The 20,673-nt window shown below is 43.7% G+C and overlaps 1 long non-coding RNA gene across 2 annotated transcripts in view; it reads left to right on the top strand.

The window, feature by feature from the left end:
* The window catches only part of LOC309349145, a 60,202-nt gene that overhangs the window by 21,707 nt on the left and 17,822 nt on the right, over positions 1-20,673 (top strand). The window contains exon 1 of one of the 2 annotated variants that reach the window (XR_014159763.1): positions 18,280-18,516. The exons of the other annotated variant lie outside the window; for it this stretch is intronic. This is a non-coding gene — a long non-coding RNA (uncharacterized lncRNA). Of the gene's footprint in view, positions 1-18,279; positions 18,517-20,673 lie in introns of those variants that run through there. 2 annotated transcript variants of the gene reach the window in all.

The following is a 20,673-nucleotide window of genomic DNA, read 5'->3' on the forward strand; positions in this document are numbered from 1 at the left end:
GCCAAGACAAGCCTGGAAGTCTGAGGGAACACAAGGGTGAAAAATGATAAGGGGCAGTTTGGGGCTTTAATCACAGGAAGGAGATTCTTAAAACCAGCCCAGTTCTGATGGAAATCATTTATTTTACTGTTCATGAATAAGCCCAAGCAGAGTGTGTTGTGGCAGTGATAGTACTAAGGACAGAATACATTAAAAGGTATCTTCTGAAATAATTATATTAAAATAAAAAATGAGATGCTGAATCTTATAAAATAGATAATAATAATAATAATAATAATAATAATAATAATAATAATATACAAAATGGTTCATGTAATCAAAATCACTAATTTTCGCAAGTCACAATTAAAAAGTTGCAAAGGTGGTTTAGGCTGCAATTCACTTACCTAGGAGTAAGCCACACTGAACTCAATGGAACTTCCTTATGAGTACTCGTGTATGTGATTCCACTGCTAAGACAACTTTCACCAAAGTCTTAGTTATATTACACAAAAAAAGCTACAGGGATTAGCCATGTAATTTGCATCTGCTGAGCAGTGATGCACTTACTATTTGTAGTTTATGGAGCCTTTTTCCATGTACAAAGTGCATTACTGTTTATCCCCTTAAAACTGCCAATATCACATTGCCATTATAGATACAATATATATGGAGCAACTGCATTTGGAATACATTGTACAGTTCTGGTAAACACACCTTCAAAAGGATACTGCAGAACTGTGAAATGTTCAGAAAAGAGCACCCAAGATGATTAAGGGCCTAGGACTTGCTGATCAGAAGGTCGGCGGTTCGAATCCTCACGATGGCGTGAGCTCCCGTTGCTCGGTCCCTGCTCCTGCCAACCTAGCAGTTCGAAAGCACTTCAAAGTGCAAGTAGATAAATAGGTACCACTCAAGAGAGAAGGTAAACAGCGTTTCCATGCACTGCTCTGCTTCGCCAGAAGTGGCTTAGTCATGCTGGCCACATGACCCGGAAGCTGTACGCTGGCTCCCTCAGCCAATAAAGCGAGATGAGTGCCGCAACCCCAGAGTCGTCCGCGACTAAACCTAATGGTCAGGGGTCCTTTTACCTTTACCTTTTAGGGAATTGCCTTATGCTAAGTAAGATCTTTGGTTCATCAAGGCCAGATTGGGATGACAAATCATGCTCTGGCAGATGATCTCAGTGGTCGAGCTGGGATATCAGGGTCCAGGCAGTCTTTAAAGCAATCTGGACCCAAGTTGTTCAAGGCTTTGCAAATCAGTACCAAGGATTTGACCTCATATTGTAGTAGATGGGCAGCCAATGCAGATCTTTCCATAATGGTGCCACATGTTGTTGACCATGTGCTCCTATCAGCAGTCTGACTGCCACATTCTGCACTTGTTAGAGCTTCCAAACCAGGCGCACATACAGTGTGTTGCTGCTATACAACACTGAGGTTACCAACACATGGACTTCAGTGATCAGGCTATCTCTGTCTAGGAATGGCCATAGCTGGTGAAAGGCACTCTTAGCCATGGAGGACACTTTGGCCTCTAGTGACAGAGATGTTTCTAGGAACCACCATCCTGCTCCTTCAGAGGGAGTTAAGTCCATCCAGAACAGGTAACTTGGCTATCTCCTACACAAGGTTTCCACCCACCCAAAGAGTCTTCATCAAAATCACGCATAGTTCACTGGCTCCCATCCAGTCAACCACTGCATTCAGACACTGATCCAGAGCTTTCACAGCCTCTCCTGAGCCAGATGCTATGGAGAAATAACATGTCCTCAGCATTTTGACCCATCCCCTCTTGTGTGTGCAAATCCCATCATTTAACTATGAACTGCATGAGTTCTTATGCTATGAGAGAGGGAGAATGCAACAACAACCACCCCGGGCCATATTGGATTGGGGTGAGGAGAGTCAAAGTCCAACAATATCTGGAGGATCACAGGCTGCCAGTCTCTGTTCTAGGTGGCCTCTGCAAAATCAAAGACTTCTAAAAAGAGACTTCAGAACTGTAATGCTGAGGTGTGTGATCCATGATTTAGATTAGTTACCTGGCATCTGTGCCATCAATAAGTGCTGCAGTTATCTGTTTGAAACATAGAATCATAGAATCATAGAGTTGGAAGAGACCACAAGGGCCATCGAGTCCAACCCCCTGCCAAGCAGGAAACACCATCAGAGCACTCCTGACATATGGTTGTCAAGCCTCTGCTTAAAGACCTCCAAAGAAGGAGACTCCACCACACTCCTTGGCAGCAAATTCCACTGTCGAACAGCTCTTACTGTCAGGAAGTTCTTCCTAATGTTTAGGTGGAATCTTCTTTCTTGTAGTTTGGAACCATTGCTCCGTGTCCGCTTCTCTGGAGCAGCAGAAAACAACCTTTCTCCCTCCTCTATGTGACATCCTTTTATATATTTGAACATGGCTATCATATCACCCCTTAACCTCCTCTTCTCCAGGCTAAACATGCCCAGCTCCCTTAGCCGTTCTTCATAAGGCATTGTTTCCAGGCCTTTGACCATTTTGGTTGCCTTCCTCTGGACACGTTCCAGTTTGTCAGTGTCCTTCTTGAACTGTGGTGCCCAGAACTGGACACAGTACTCCAGGTGAGGTCTGACCAGAGCAGAATACAGTGGCACTATTACTTCCCTTGATCTAGATGCTATACTCCTATTGATGCAGCCCAGAATTGCATTGGATTTTTTAGCTGCCGCGTCACACTGTTGGCTCATGTCAAGTTTGTGGTCAACCAAGACTCCTAGATCCTTTTCACATGTACTGCTCTCAAGCCAGGTGTCGCCCATCTTGTATTTGTGCCTCTCATTTTTTTTGCCCAAGTGCAATACTTTACATTTCTCCCTGTTAAAATTCATCTTGTTTGTTTTGGCCCAGTTCTCTAATCTGTCAAGGTCGTTTTGAAGTGTGATCCTGTCCTCTGGGGTGTTAGCCACCCCTCCCAGTTTGGTGTCATCTGCAAATTTGATCAGGATGCCCTTGAGTCCATCATCCAAGTCATTGATAAAGATGTTGAATAAGACCGGGCCCAAGACAGAACCCTGTGGCACCCACTAGTCACTCTTCTCCAGGATGAAGAGGAACCATTGATGAGCACCCTTTGGGTTCGGTCAGTCAGCCAGTTACAAATCCACTGAGTGGTAGCATAGTCAAGTCCACATTTTACCAGCTTCTTTACAAGAATATCATGGGGCACCTTGTCAAATGCCTTGCTGAAATCAAGGTAGGCTACATCCACTGCGTTCCCTTCATCTACCAGGCTTGTAATTCTGTCAAAAAAACGAGATCAGGTTAGTCTGACATGACTTATTTTTCAGAAATCCATGCTGACTATTGGTGATCACAGTATTCCTTTCTAGGTGCTCACAGACTGTTTGCTTAATGATCTGCTCCAGAATCTTCCCTGGTATTGATGTCAGACTGACTGGGCGGTAATTATTTGGGTCCTCTCTTTTCCCCTTTTTGAAAATAGGGACAACATTTGCCCTCCTCCAGTCTGCCGGGACTTCGCCTGTTCTCCAGGAATTCTCAAAGATGACTGCCAGTGGTTCTGAGATCACATCTGCCAGTTCTTTTAATACTCTTGGATGCAGTTCATCTGGCCCTGGAGACTTGAATACATCTAAACTAGCCAAGTATTCTTATACTATCTCCTTAGTTATTCTGGGCTGTGTTTCCTCTGCTGAATCATTTGCTCCAAATTCTTCAGGTCGGGCATTGTTTTCTTTATCGGAGAAGACTGAGGCAAAGAAGGCATTGAGGAGTTCAGCCCTTTCTGTGTCCCCTGTTTGCATTTCACCATCTTCTCCTCTGAGTGACCCCACGGTTTCTTTGTTCTTCCTTTTGCTACGAACATACCCATAAAAGCCTTTTTTGTTGCTTTTAACCTCTCTAGCAAGCCTGAGTTCATTCTGTGCTTTAGCTTTTCTGACTTTGTGTCTACACGTGCTGGCTATTTGTTTGAATTCCTCTTTGGTGGTTTCCCCCCTTTTCCATTTTTTGTACACATCCTTTTTTAATCTTAACTCAGTTAAAAGTTCTTTAGATAGCCACCTTGGCTTCTTTAGGCACCTTCCATGTTTCCGTCTCATTGGTATTGTCTGAAGTTGTGCTTTTACTATCTCCCTCTTAACAAACTCCCAGCCATCATGAACTCCCTTTCCTTTTAGTATTACTATCCATGGGATCTCACCCAGCACTTCCCTAAGTTTTATGAAGTCGGCTTTCTTAAAGTCAAGAAATTGAGTCCTAGTATGCTTGGCTGCTCCTTTCTGCTGTATAGTAAACTTCAGAAGAGCATGATCACTCGCGCCTAATGATCCTTCCACTTCTACCCCACTAACCAGGTCATCAACATTGGTTAGGACCAGATCTAAAATGGCTGTTCCTCTTGTTGCTTCTCCCACTTTCTGGACAACGAAGTTCTCTGCAAGGCCAGTGAGGAATCTGTTTCACCTTATGCTCTTGGCTGAGTTTGACATCCAGCAAATATCCGAGTAATTGAAGTCCCCCATTACTACTATCTCCCTTCCTTTTGCATGCTTGGCCATCTGTTCCATGAAGGCATCATCTATGTCCTCCGTTTGGCTTGGGGATCTATAGTAAACTCCCACAATGAGGTCCCTGTTATTCTTCTCTCCCTTAATTTTGACCCAAATGCTCTCACTTTGGCTTTGAGGTTCTAAATCTTGGATCTCTTCACAGGTATACACATCCCTGACATATAACGCCACTCCTCCTCCTTTCTTGTCTGGTTTGGATTCTGGTATTCATCCTGAGCAGAGCTCATCATTCTTGTTGTGCCACCCACTATTGCATCTTATTGTTCACTTTCCCCCTTCTATTATGTTTCACATTCAAATGCACATGCACTTGAATCTCTCTAAAGCTAATAGTAAAAAATGTATGTGCACCTTGGGATGAATATATTATGTATAGAGTACCCATGACAATCACATTTTAAGCTGCTTGTATGGCCTACACCAGGCTTATTGGTAAGGCACTTAGTTACAGCGTGCGATTCTTGGGTTCACAAACAGATTGCTGTTTTTCTGACTTGTCATTCTGTACGGGACTTAGGTGAGCCTTGTGAGATTTTACACCTATTTCAAATGCACTCTCCGCTTTGAGTATGTCAGCAGCAGCTTGGAAACTGCCACTGCTTTCTTTAAGTGTAAATGAAGCTGAACTTAAAGCAAAAGGAAAGAAAATTGAAGACTACATGTTCTAAAATAGAGGAGAGTCGTTCCAAATTCAAAACCTGCTTCAGACATCATTACAATTGCCATACAAAGTTTGATGGACTAAAGTAGGCATATACAGCTCAGGACCCACCAAGCAAAACACAATTCACCCGCCCTACAATGATGTATACCAACCCACTGGGGGTTCAGTCAGCCTTCTCTGTTTGCTACTTGCTTGGGAAGTGGAGGGAGAAATTTTCCAGTAATGGAAAGACCATAATGCACCAGTTGTGTGGCCTGTTTTAGCCTGGATTGGGAGCCACAAATTGTGCAAGTTTGTCCTGAAGTGAACTGATGGCTGAGTTCTTTTACTGGAATTTAATTACCAACTTCGGAGTAATAATTTTACTTGTTCTCTTTTCTTTGAAACTGGCTGTCCAATTTCAAAATACCATTCCTTTAACTGGTGACACTGACCAACAAAAAAAAGACCACCCCTGATTCTGACTGTCGATGAAGTTCTGAATACTTTCACCCAGTCCTTTGCGAGTCTCACCCCCATCTCTGTTATGCTTGGTAATTCTGCTCTGTCAGTTTCTTATCTGCTATGCATGCTTCCTTTCGCTTTGCATACAATCAGCATTTCCTATGTCTCCAACCCTTCCCCACCCCCACCATTGCTGCATACTCCAAAAATACGTCACTTATTGGATTCCCCTGAATCGAGTTCATTCTTTTGTAAGGCTGTTGTTGTTGTTTCTAAACACAAGGTGTTCTGAATTGACTGCCAGTAGGAAGATAGGAAATTGCCTTACACCGAGTCAGTCTATTGGTGCATGTAGCTCACTGACTGGCAGCCACTCTCCACAGAGGCCTGTTCTCCCTGAAAAATTGAAATTACTATTGTCGCTAATGTACGGCATGCCTTGTCTCCTTCAAAAGAACACTCCTGCATTTTTTTTGGATGCACATGTCTAGGAGAATTAATGTGTGAACCAGCAGTGCACAGATTCAGTCAGCAGCCATTTCTGATTCTGATGTTGAGGACGAATGCAACCATGATTGTAAAAATAGTGACTAGAAGTTATCGATGTACTAGAGGCTCACAATTAATGTTTGTCAGTCAAAGGCTCAGGAAGGTCATGTGTGCCATTGCTTGTGTGAGTAGAACATAGAGATGGAGGAGAAATTTGATTCAATTCAAATTTAAATGTGAACCTAACTAATTCACACTTTCTGAAACTACTGAAACACAGCCATCCTTCGAAAGTTGCACTTCCACTGAATTTTGCAATGCAGTTTTCCAAATAATGTGTACAAAAAATGCATACACTGGGGTAAAGTGTATGTTAAAATGAATGTGTTGGTGAAAATAACATAGAAAAAAGCATTATATATGGGGAAATAGCATTGCAAAAATGTGTATATTAGGCAAATTTGCATCCAAAGATGAGAAACTGGGTGGGGCGGGGAAAATACGTCTGCTTTGTAAGGTCCCTGGTTTAATCCCAGGCATTTCCAGGTAAGACTGGGAAAAGCCACTGTCTAAACCCTGGAGAGTCAGTGTTAGATACAGAGCTGGATGGACCAATGGACTGCTTCATTATAAAGCAGCTTCCAATGTTTCTACATGTATGAGAACTTGTTCTTTTCTTTTAAAGCCTTTTGAGGGAGTCATTTCACAGGGCCCCTTTCTTTCGCTTGTACAGTTCTTATGAATAATCTGAGCCGCATGCTCCAAGCCCCAATACGTCCATGTTAGCAGCTGGTCAATGCCGGGCTCATTCTTCACTTAGTATCTCCAGCCCCTCAATTGTCATTAAATAAATATCCACACAAGGAAGATGGGGCTGTATTCTGCTGAGGGATGTGCAGTGCTGATGACAAGTAGAGCCCCTGGCCAGATGTATAAATGTATGTTCTGTTTTGGCATAGTTATATAGGGGATTTGATCATGAAGCTTCCAGGCACATATCTATATCCCTTAGATCGCTGTCACATTTCAGACAGAAAGACAAAGGGCTTTTCATTGAGAGAGAAATCTCATAGTCAAAGGATCTAAGCTGTTAGAAAGATTTATAAATGAAATCGAAAGTCTTCATTTGAACCTGGAAACAAATTGGAAGCAAATGTTATTTCAAAGCACCGGTATCAAGGTCTTTTGCCAATATGCAAACTTGAACAGCAACCCCATGGAGTTCAAGCAATTCATTCAAAGAAGGCAAATATAGGTACATAGGAAGCTGTTGTTGTTTAGTCGTTTAGTTGTGTCCGACTCTTCGTGACCCCATGGACCAGAGCACACCAGGCACTCCTGTCTTCCACTGCCTCCCGCAGTTTGGTCAGACTCATGCTGGTAGCTTCAAGAACACTGTCCAACCATCTCGTCCTCTGCTGCCCCCTTCTCCTTGTGCCCTCCATCTTTCCCAACATCAGGGTCTTTTCCAGGGAATCTTCTCTTCTCATGAGGTAGCCAAAGTATTGGAGCCTCAGCTTCATGATCTGTCCTCCCAGTGAGCACTCAGGGCTGATTTCCTTAAGAATGGATAAGTTTGATCTTCTTGCAGTCTATGGGACTCTCAATCGTCTCCTCCAGCACCATAATTCAAAAGCATCAATTCTTCGGCGATCAGCCTTCTTTATGGTCCAACTCTCACTTCCATACATCACCTCCGGGAAAACCATAGCTTTAACTATATGGACCTTTGTTGGTAAGGTGATGTCTCTGCTTTTTAAGATGCTTTTTAAGAAGACATAGGAAGCTGCTTGGGTTAATTGTCCCTCGGGCACAGTATTGCCTGGTCCAGCCTTCTCCAACTTGCTGTCTGCAGATGATGTGGACTTCTAACTCCTATCAGCCTCAGCCAACGTGGACAGTGGATAGGAATGATGGGACCTGTAGTTTAACCCAGGGAGGCTGGTCAGCTCACACAGGCGGCAGCCTTATCTTACCATCTGAGATGCCAATAATTGAACCTGGCACCTTCTGCATAACATGCATGTGCTGTGTGCCTCTGAGATATGATCCCTCCCTTTAGAATATTGTCATAATCACCATCGTTTTATTTGAATAATAATAATAATAATAATAATAATAATAATAATAATAATAAAAAATTTTATTTATACCCCGCCCTCCCCAGCCAGAGCCAGGCTAACACCAATAAAATTTCAGTAAAAACATAATAAGAAATAAGAAGAACAATTTAAAATACAGGTTAAAATGCAATTTAAAATGCAGCCTCATTTTAAAAGTCAAAATCATAAAGGGGAAGGAAACATAAGGGTCAGACTGAGTCCAAACCAAAGGCCAGGAGGAACAGCTCTGTCTTGCAGGCCCTGCGGAAAGATGTCAAATCCTGCAGGGCCCTAGTCTCTTGTGACAGAGTGTTCCACCAAACTGGGGCCAGTACTAAAAAGGCCCTGGCCTTAGTTAAGACCAACCTAACCACCTTGTGACTTGGGACCTCCAAAATGTCATTTGTGGACCTTAAGGTCCTCCACGGGGCATACCAGGAGAGGCGGTCCCGTAGGTACGTGGGTCCTAGGCCGCATAGAGCCATATGTCACATTTCCATAGTTAAAGCCATGCTCAAGGCGGCTTACAGCATGAAAAGGTTTACATAATTACAAACAGAACAAAAGTAGTCATAAACAATAAATAAAACACATCAAAAAGCACACAACCAACCTTAACTATTTCGACAGAAGTCTGTAATATGTAAAAATACAGATACAAAAAATATCAAAATATCAATAGCAGCAGCAATCCACCCTAAACAACACCCCAACTCAAGAGTCTGTTCAGCAGGCTCAGCTTTCATAGCTGGAGTCAGTCTGGGCCCCACCCACCCAGACCAGGTGGGGGAAAGGCCATCAAAACAAGGAGTAGGTCTTCCAGGAAATATAACTATTTGCATCTGGAATGGTAAATACCATGCATGTAGAGAAATGTATTAACTGTAGTCTTATGTGCTCTGAGGGGGAGAGGAAGAACACTCCAGAAATTCAAAAATGTCCAAGTCACTTCTGGCTGTATAAAAGGCAAAATAATAATAATATTTTTTGAAATAATATTTTTTATTATTTATACCCTGCTCATCTGGCTGGGTTTCCCCAGCCACTCTGCATACAGTTTGAATTTAACAGAAACACACTACTATGGCTTTTCCATAGCCTTCTGTAAGGAGAAAGAGTAACCAATTTTTCAGTCCAAAAAGTGTTTAGCTCAAATGTGTGCTAAACATATCCCTTGGGGTGCAGATGATCTCAAAAACTACACATTGCACTGTTCTGTAATGCAACAGGTGCCGCAGTGTGAGATAAATGTTAGAAAACAGGATAGAAACACAAGCTTTATCGTCCGAAAAACTTAGGCAATATTCCCACATCTGAGTGCACCCTTAGACAGAGCCTGTGCTGTTGGACTAGCAGCAGTGTTAATTCCTTCCTAACAACCTGAGATTCACAGCAACTGCAACAACTAACCTTTACAATACTGAGAATGTGTTGCACTACTATTCAGGGTGAGTACTTACATTACTGCAGTAGGACAGTCGATGCTACAGTATCATTATTTCCGTTGCTGCCAAGTAATGTGAGAAGTACAGTCTCAATGGTGTAGGAAGCCACTCTGTGGTTTCTCCCAGCATCAAACCGATTTCCCAGTGGTCGGTGCTGGCATAGAGAGGAGCCGTACTCTGTCCACATCAAGGCTGGAACAAATGAAAGATCACTGCTACAATGGCTTTCACAAACAAAACAAAGCAAGAACCAGGTCTTGCAGGTTCTTTGGACAAACAACTCATTTGCAGATACCACTTCAGATGGCGAGCCAATTTGGGCTCGCCCGCAGAAGCTGATGGACCCTGATAGATTCCGTTAGGCCTTGTGGGACCTTGCTTCCCCTGGCGACTCATTGACTGAGCTTGTTGAGGGCTGGAATATCCAGCTCCTGGCAGCCATCGATGAGATCGCACCTAAGCGCCCTCTGCGACCCCGCAGAAACCGGGCTCCCTGGTTTACCGAGGAGCTTCAGAAAATGAAGCGGGACCTCAGACGGCTAGAGCGAGTATGGCGGGGTGCCCGTGACGGAGCCTCAAGAACATCTTATAGGGTTTTTATGAAAACCTACGAGATGGCAGTGAAGGCCGCTAAGAAGTCCTACTTCTCGGCCTCCATTGCCTCCGCTAGCTCTCGCCCAGCACAATTATTTAGTATAATTAGGTCTTTAACGTCCCTTGAAGGACAGCCAAATTTAAATAACAATTTGACACACAGCTGTGAGGCATTTGCGACCTTTTTTGCGGAGAAGGTCCTGTTGCTCCGCCATGACCTCCTTGCCAATTTGGATACAATAAAGGAACTGGAGGCCCCTCGACTGTCCTCGGGTCCAGTATTGGACCACTTTGACCGGATATCCCCAGCCGATGTGGACAGACTCCTCCGAGCTGGAAAGCCCACCACCTGTCCTCTTGACCCGTGCCCGTCTTGGCTGATTAGAGCGTGTCCAGACGAGGTGCAGGCCCCCCTGGGTGATATCATCAATTTGTCCCTTGGCACCGGGATATTCCCAGGGGAACTGAAGGAGGCAGTGGTGCGCCCGCTCTTAAAGAAAACATCATTAGATCCCTTAGATCTATCCAATTACCGCCCAGTTTCGAATCTTCCATTCCTGGGTAAGGTGATTGAGAGAGCGGTTGCTGAACAGCTTGGTAGGTTTCTGGATGAAACATCGGCCCTGGATCCATTCCAGTCCGGCTTCCGCGCTGGTCATGGGACCAAGACGGCTCTGGTCGCCCTAACAGATGATCTCCGCAGGCAGCTGGATCGAGGCGGGTCGGGGCTGCTGATTCTTCTAGACCTGTCAGCAGCCTTCGACATGGTCGATCACGTACTCTTGGACCACCGCCTTGCCGACGTGGGGATTCAGGGCACAGTCCTTCAATGGCTGCGCTCGTTTCTCTCTGGTCGGGGACAGAGGGTGGCGCTTGGGGGGGAATTGTCATCGCGCCGCTCCTTGGTGTGTGGAGTGCCTCAGGGTGCGATTCTCTCCCCGATGCTTTTTAACATCTTTATGCGCCCCCTCGCCCAGCTTGTCCGGAGTTTTGGGCTGGGTTGCCAACAGTATGCCGATGACACCCAACTCTATCCGTTGATGGATGGCCATCCTGACTCGGCCCCAGACACACTGACCAGATGTCTGGAAGCTGTGGCTGGATGGTTACGTGGGAGCCAGTTGAAGTTAAATCCTTCGAAGACAGAGGTCCTCTGGCTGGGACGGGGCGATATGGGATTGAGGGGGCAACTCCCATCTCTTGCGGGGGTGCAATTAGTGCCAGCATCATCCGTTAAGAGTTTGGGTGTAATCTTCGATACCTCCTTCTCTATGGAGGCGCAGATTACAGCTATAACAAAGGCAGCATTTTTTCATCTCCGCCAAGCTAAGCAGTTGGCTCCTTATCTCTCTCGCCCTGACCTAGCCACTGTGATCCACGCGACGGTCACCTCCAGACTGGATTATTGTAACTCGCTCTACGTGGGGCTACCCTTGAGACTGACCCAGAAACTCCAGCGGGTGCAGAATGCCGCGGCGAGACTCCTTATGGGGTCTTCGCTGCGAGATCACATTCATCCGGTACTATACCAGCTGCACTGGCTCCCGGTGGAGTACAGGATCAGGTTTAAGGTGCTGGTTTTAACCTTTAAAGCCCTATACGGCCTAGGACCCTCATACCTACGGGACCGCCTCTCCTGGTATGTCCCACAGAGGAACTTACGGTCTGCAAATAAGAACATCTTGAAGATCCCAGGCCACAGAGAGGTTAGGCTGGCCTCAACTAGAGCCAGAGCCTTTTCGGCCGCGGCTCCAATCTGGTGGAACGCTGTGTCACAAGAGACTAGGGCCCTGCGGGACTTGACATCTTTCCGCAGGGCCTGCAAGACAGAGCTGTTCATATTGGGGCTTTTTTATAATGAAATGTTTTTTAGAATCGTTGGATTATTTTGATTGTTGTTAGCCGCCCTGAGCCCAGCTTCGGCTGGGGAGGGTGGGATATAAATAAAATTTTTTATTATTATTATTTATTTGTTTTAGGTTACTCCCCCATAAAAATTCTGCATATCGGAAGATGCCTTACACCAGGTCTGTCAAATGTCAGTTAGTCTATAAAGCCCAGGGTTGTCTGATCTGACTGGCATCAGCTGCCCAGGGCTTCAGGCCCATTACCTAGTCCTTTTCCCCTGAAGATACCAGGGAACTTTTGACATGCAAACCATGTGCTCAGAGCTGCGCTGCTTTCCTTGTGCCTAACTAGACTGTCTGTTCCCCAGCATCTAGGGCATGGGTAGGCAAACTAAGGCCCGGGGGATGGATCCAGCCCAATCACCTTCTAAATCCAGCCCACAGACGGTCCAGGATTCAGCGTGTTTTTACATGAGTAGAATGAGTGCTTTTATTTAAAATGCATCTCTGGGTTGTTTGTGAGGCATAGGAATTCGTTCATTTCCCCCACCCCAAATATAGTCCGGCCCACCACAAGGTCTGAGGGACAGTGGACCGGCCCCCTGCTGAAAAAGTTTGCTGACCCCTGATCTAGGGTGATACTCAACTAAATTTTACTTGGAGTAGGCCCATTGAAATGAACAAATGTCATTAGATAGGTCCAGTAACTTTAATATGTCTAGTCTGAGTAACACTTACACATACCCCAACATTTGTCCAATGAAAATAGCGACATCCTATTCCTAATAATAATAATAATAATAATAATAATAATAATATATCCCACCCATCTGATTGAGTTGCCCCAGCTACTCTGGACAGCTTCCAACATATATAAGAACATAATAAAACATTGAAAATTAAGAAAACTTCCCTATACAGGGCTACCTTCAGATGGCTCAGGTACTGCATAACTCCATACACTGCAACATTTCTCAGATGAAAATAGGGACATCCTAAGGAAAACCAGGACATTCTGGGATCAAATCAGAAACAGAGATGGCTTCTGTAAATCCAGGACTGTTCCTAGAAAATAGGGATACTTGTGGGGGGGGGGTGTCCTGCACTTAATTGAATATCACCCACGCTTTTCTATTTGTGGATGTTTCTATGGATGTACGTGTGTGCATTTGTGTGCCCAGGCACACCAACACACAACCATTCAGTGGTGCAATTGTGCAATCGAAAAACTGAACAGTTTCTAGGAACAGCTTTACTATACGATGAGCTGTTTGGCTAAAAACAAACAAACTTCAAAGAGGTTACAGTACACAGTGATTTGCCACATTTCAAAGGGCTTAGGGTGCATCTTGTTTCCAGCAGGCATTCTCCAGACTTACCATGTATATGAAAGAACATATTTGCAGAGCAGTCTGGAAGCCTCACTTTAAAGCCACTAGGGCAGTGAATCCCCCAAACCTAATTTCGTATCTTAAAAAATATTTTAATTAAGGAAACATAATCATCAGAAGCAAATTAGTCTATCATTGTCTAGTGCTAGACAGTTCTGGATCTGGGTAGGTGAAATCAGGTAACCCAGCTGTAATGAAAATCCTACGAAGTCCCTTTAGATTTACCTCTAGCTGTGTGATTTCTGTGCAGTCCTGTTCTTCGCTTTCCCCAGCCACATCTTCCTCCTGTGAAGGTGTGTTTTCAGATGCCCAAAAATATCTGTGACTAAAAGAATAAAGAGTCCCTTTGGAAGTAAAAAAATAAATTGCTCCCTTCCCCTCTCCCACCTTGGAAGATTATGCCCTGATTATGAGGCATGCTCATCGCCAGATTCTTGTTGATTAACATCATCACAAAATAGCTGCTTTTCCATCAGTTTGTTGAATGAAAGTAATCTGGTGTGGATTGACATTCTGTAATTTTGATGGGAAACACATCTATTGGAACACACACACCGCCACCAGCTGAAGTGACATTTTTCACAATAGTGCAGGAGTTATCGTTTATAACTTAGCGTTTGTCAGGAACATAAGCACCCAAAATGCCTTGACCCAACTTCTGCTCTTCTCCTAAGAGCAAAAGGATGGGTCTTTCTCTGAGACACATCTCAGGCAGAGGCACAGGTAAGGTCAACAAGAGACAGGGCCTTCAGCAGCTTTCTGCTGGTTGAAAGATTGGCTGCTTCTTGAAAACACTGATGTTTTAGATTTGGAAGGATTTAACAATGCTTTTGGTTGGCATGCATATCTGTGGTATGACAAGGTTAAAATACACAAGGCTTTTAAGAACCATGTTGTCAGAAAAGCAGTGTTCAATGTCTGGTCAAAATACAAGGACTTATTGGAAAACAAGACCCCAAGGTGGTTATCACCAATGGAGGCTAAGGCCCCGAAAAGACTCAATATGGAGGCCAAATGGCCGAAATATTGGGAAATAATAGAAAAAGATGGAGACAATTGGAGGTTGCAGAGTATGGAGAAACTAAAGGGGAAAGTGCGAGATTGGCTGCATTATGCTCAGATTAAAGAAGCCTTTAAGTCAGATAAAAAATTAGGATTCCAGGTGGAAAAATCAAAGTTAGAAACAGAATTGTTAGAAGCCAGCTCTAAGACACTTTCGAGAATGTATAACTTGCTGCTAAAATGGAATACACAGGATGAAACGGTCAAATCAGCTATGATAAAATGGGCACAGGACATAGGGTACAACATTATGTTTGCCGACTGGGAAAAGTTATGGACCACCGGTATGAAGTTCACGGCATGTAATGCCTTGAAAGAAAACATTATGAAAATGATATATAGGTGGTACATGACTTCAGTCAAGCTCGCAAAGATATACCATCTGTCAGACAATAAATGTTGGAAGTGTAAAGAAGCTGAAGGAACATTCTTCCACCTCTGGTGGACTTGCCCTAGAGTGAAGGCTTTCTGGGAAATGATATATAATGAGCTGAAAAAGGTATTTAAGTATACCTTCCCTAAGAAACCAGAGGCCTTTCTTTTAGGCATTGTCGGCCAGAGTGTGCAAAAGAAGGATCGAATTTTTTTTATGTATGCCACAACAGCAGCAAGGATACTCATTGCTAAATGCTGGAAAACTCAAGATTTGCCCACACTGGAAGAATGGCAGATGCAACTGATGGATTATATGGAACTGGCTGAGATGACTGGCAGAATCCGAGACCTGGGAGAGGAACTGGTGGAGGAAGACTGGAAGAAATTTAAGGATTATCTACAAAAACATTGTAAATTGTATAAATGCTAAGAAAGATGTAAGATTTGTAATAACACGGCTCCAACAGATTAGTAATAAGGAATATAAATTTGAATTACAGATAGGTAGCCGTGTTGGTCTGCCATGGTCAAAACAAAATAAAAAAATTCCTTCCAGTAGCACCTTAAAGACCAACTGAGTTAGTTCTAGGTATGAGCTTTCGTGTGCATGCACACGAAAGCTCATACCTAGAACTAACTCAGTTGGTCTTTAAGGTGCTACTGGAAGGAATTTTTTTATAAATTTGAATGTAATTGAAAGAAAAGACAAATTTTGGATAAACAATATTTCAAATTAAGATCTCAAAAGTCTGATTTAAATTCTAAAATTTGAGATTTAATATTGGATAATTATATGATATGAATGGAAACAAGTAAATAATTTGCTACCAAATTTGTGAGTTCAGAACGCAGGAACAAGAGATGTGAGGAAGTCCAAAGAGGAGAATGAAATGTGGAAATTTGAAAAGACTATGTTATTATGTATGTTTTTTGTTTATTGTTTAAAAAACTTTAATAAATATTATAAAAAAAAAACAAGAGACAGGGCCTTTTTGGTGGCTTCACCAATACTGTAGAATACTCTGCCCCATGAAGTCTGGATGACCTTCTCTCTAGATATCTTTCGCTGGCTGTATTTCAAGAGGCTTTTGCCTGCTAAGGCCACTTTTACCTGTGATCTGTGCCATTGTTACTTTCAGAGTATTTTTAATGTTGCATATTTTAATTGTAGGTGTGTGTGCGCGCGGCGCGTCTGTGTGTGTGTAACTTTGAAATTGTTCCACACCACCCTGAGTGGCGCATGGGTACTAGTAGGGTAGGATATAAATGTTTATATAAATAAAATAAAAGCCCAAACTAGTTCAGCATTCAGCTCTCATAGCACTCAGCCAGGTGCCTCTGGGAAGTCTGCAAGCAGGACAGAAGCACACTATACATTCTCCCAGTCTTGTCCCCCAGCATCTGATATTCAGAGTCATGTCACCTCCGATGCAGGAGGTAGCCTCCATCTATCACGACTATCAGCCATAGATAGCCTTGTCCTTGAGGAATGCATCTAATCCCTTTTTAAAAGTCATCTAAGTTGGTGGCGATCTGGCCGCATCTTTACAGGGCAACCCTTCTTTGCAGTGCCGAAAGCCACAGCTCTTCTATGTTTATGCAGCAACCTAGGCTCCCCTCCCTTTCAGAGGCAAGCTTGCTGGTGTCAGTGAAGAAAAAGCCAGTGGGAAAACTGGGTGTTGTGTGTGCAACGATACCACCATATTATACTTTCTAGCAAATTAGCTAGAAAGAGCCATTTAGGGAAGGGAAGAGGTCATTGTGGTAGCCCAAAAGACCCAACTCATGTTCAGCTTTGCAGAGTCCAGACAAATTGACATATTCTATGGCTTTGTGTATTTCTCCTTCCCCAAGTGTTGCAAGTAAATATATCTATTCAGTGCTTTTTTTTCCTGGGGGGGACGCAGGGATATTCATGCCCCTAAACATTTTGTGAATCTTTATACTTTTGTCCCGTATTCATTTCCCCCCTGATATGAACTATAAAATGGTGATTTTATTGAGTCAAAATGAGAGTACCCCTAAACATTATTTGTTTTTAGAAAAAAAGCACTGTATATATGTTAAAGCACCTTAACAAATGTTGCCATAGGGTTAATGGGGGGGGTATCAACTAAAAATGGTCATATGTGGAGCTGTACTGAATGTCTGCTAAGACTGATCAATTCAAATGTTAGAGAGGAATGGAGAGCAAAGAGGGACTGAAAACCCCCCCCATGCCTTTATTTGTTAGTTGGGGGGGGGACTGTGGCTTTCCTCCCCATTTCTTTCCTTTTGAAAGGTTGCTTTGTGGTTGTAGCCACCATTTCCGCACTCAGTGCTCCCTTGGAAAGAAACTTGTTGCAGCTGCTACTGGGTCAGACACCCCCTCCCCCCAAAAGCCCCCTAAAGTTACCCCATCCAGGCCACAACCCTAGCCTTGTTGATTGAGATTGAATTGATGGGGTTTGCTTACAAGTGAGCAAGTTTGGGATTGCAGCCTTCGTCTGTGTGTGTCTACTTGACAGCAAGTCCAGCTAAGTTAAGGGGGGCTCTTTCCCTTTAGAAATCTAAGGACAACATTCCTGCGATGTAGGCATTAGACACAAGAGCAAAGGAAGCCTCTTAATTTGAGGGACACCACCCCATACACTCTGTTTCTAGGTGGAGCCCTGTTTATAATCCTGCAGTTATGGATGGGGTGCACACACATGTGTTTTGACAGCAGTCAACACAACAGCCCTGCTCTTGGACACGCCTAGGGAAAGAGTCCTCTGTTTATAATCCCGTTACAAAATTGTGCCCTCATAAATCATAAACATGACATGGCTGACCAAAAAATGGGTCACTGGGGGTGGGCAAGCATATTATTTTACAGTACTGGTTCTAGAATTTCTGTTGCAAAAGGGAAACAAAGTGCTGTTGAGCATGTGCAGAGTGCTTTCTCCTCTTATCAACATATTTATTGAGTTGTGGCTTCATATAATGTGGGAGCCACTCCAGGGGGCAGACAGCCCCAGAATCAGACAAACTCCTCATAAAAGTTGTCTCTCCACCCCCAAAATCTGGTTAGACTGAATGCCCCCCAGGAATTGGATTCTCTTTACTGTTTCATCGTCTCAGTGTGATTTGAGAAGTGCCAGCTGTAGAAAGATTTTCTCCTTTGTACTTCTGTGTTCCTCATGCCTGGTTTGAGGATGGCTATATCTGAGAGCCAGCACCATTGAATTCAATAGGACTTACTTCAGAGTAGATATAGGGCTGCTTCGCTAGACTTCCAGTGAGGGACCCCCTGTTTCACCCCACCCATCCTAGCATGCAGCAACAGCAGACTGTATGAACGCACAACTACGTGGAAGAATCTTTCCACACTGCAGAAGAGTTGGCGCTGAGCAGGGCAGCCTCAGAAAGCATCGTAAATTTAGAAAGGGGAGATTCCCAAGCCTGGAGAAACTCCAAGTTATGGGGGCTGTTGCTATAAGAACCGGAGGGGACCCTAGAGAGCGCAAAACAGCATCTGCCTCAAGGGAACAGGGAGTCCAAACCCAACCTTGCGTATGCGATGCACAGGGTAAGCCCATGCATGTTTATACTCAGAAGAATGTTTCACTGGGTTCAATGGAGCTTGCATCCAAGCAACGTGGCACGGATGCAAGTGGCGTTAAATCGCGTTGGAGCTTCCCAGTTTTGCAATTCGGCACCGCCGCTTGTGTTTGCCTGAAGTTAATCCGGTCCTGACAATGAATTGATTTGAGAAACGTGGCCTTGGGATCGGGATTCTCCGAGATCCTTCAAATCCCACCCCTTTCATCGCTAATCACAGGTTTGTGGCTAGCTCATTGTCAACACACTGGCCCTTTAAGAGATTATAAATATCCTTAAAGAACAAAAGTGTTTCCTCAAAGAAAGCCACGTCTGCTGTGTCTCTCTCTTTCTCTGTCTCTCTCTTGGATATTGAATAGCGTACCTGCTGGGTTTTACAAGGGAAGGCAATCACCCTCTCCATTTGGGCGTATTTCTAAACAATGCGTGGTGGCACTGCGTCTGTGTCCTGTGCTAGCACTGCATTTTGATCACGTCCTGATCCATGCAGAAGAATTGCATTAAAAATCATATTTCGTGTATGTGAAGGGAATATTTTTATATATCAATGCACATACACAAATGCATACACTTCATACAAATATGCCATACAATCACCCATAAAGGGGGAAAAATCACTCTAAAATGCACAATCAAATGGCAGATTTGGAAGCAAATTTAAAACTCTGGTTAACAAGACATTCAGTGAAGCCTGCTGAACCTTTATAAAATACAAATTAACAGGAGTGTATCTGAATTGTTAAAATGAACATTGCCTTTCAAATTGGTTCATGACTTTCCTTATTATCATAAATTGAAGAAACCTATTGTTACAGCTCCACCTAGTGGGCAGATAGCTCGATTGCAATAGGAAATGAAAGACACTTGAAACTCGGTCCCTTGGCAATATCAAAGAAACAGGACTTAAGCATCTTTGGGCAGGAAGAAATGTAAAAAGACAAACAAGAAAGCAACTCAACAACAACCCTACAATTGCTAGGGGATAGAAGGCATCATCCCTTCTCTCCATTTCATATTCAGTATTTGAATTTTACATTCTTTTTTTAAAAAATGCATTTGTGTTTTTGAACTTATACAAAGGTGCCATATTAAAAGCAGGGTGATTACTAGTTCAATCAATATTATCAAACATTAGTCTTCAAAACTGAGTGGATTACAATAGGAGACAGTAAATCGGGAATTCTGAAGCCAAAATCCTGTGCCAGTTTAGCCACTGGACAATAAGGGGTTTCCTTTGGAGTAAATACACAGAGGATTGAGCTATGATTTGTAAACTGTGCTATGAGGGGAAATGAGCTGAAAGTAACGTTTAATGCACAAGACAGCACCAATTTGCAAGGATGAAGGCAGTGTCAATAAAATATGCTTTTTGTTCCCATATCTGCTTCTGCTTTTCCCTTGGGAAGAAAAAAATCCTTAAAATTGCAATTTCCCAAAACACAGCCATGTAGTTCTCTGGCTGAACCCAGATTCCTGTGGCCCCTTAAAGACTAAAATGTCCATAGTGTGCATGGCGCATGCAAGAGCTGATTTTTTGAAATGTTCCTTAAGTGTCCAGCAGTTCATGGCTACACTGGGCACAATGGCTACACTGGGCCAGAGGCAGTAATGCATCTCAGTATCAGTTGCTGAAACCATTGGGCTTCCCCATAGGCATCTGGTTTAGGGTTGCCAGCTGTCCTGTATAATACAGGATTGTTGTGTATTTCCTGTATTGATACAGTTTTGTCCTGTATTTCAGGTCTTCTCTCCCCCCCCCCCCCGTGTGTGTGTGAGAGAGAGGGGGGGGGTTAGGGATCCTCTGCAAATGCATGTGTTTGAAAGGGTGTGTGAAAGGTCATGTACAAGCTCTGGGCAGCCAAGCACAAACAGATTTACAAATTCATGTGTGTGTGCTGCCATAGGGTGTAATGGATTGCCTTGAAGTCACTTCAGCACCAGATTAAAACAAAACAAAACAATCGCCCCTGAAGAGCCCGGCCTACCCTGCCCTGTATTTTGCCAGAACAAAGGTGGCACCCCTAATCTGGCTGGCCACTGTGAGAACAGAGGGCTTGACCAGGTTTTAAAGTTCTGTGTCGCACGTACACACAGGAGGAGAAAGTTTTGCTTCCAATTACTGTAA

This window comes from Podarcis erhardii (genome assembly GCF_964252035.2).
Source record: "Podarcis erhardii genome assembly, chromosome: 8".
Classification (NCBI taxonomy): Eukaryota; Metazoa; Chordata; class Lepidosauria; order Squamata; family Lacertidae; genus Podarcis; species Podarcis erhardii.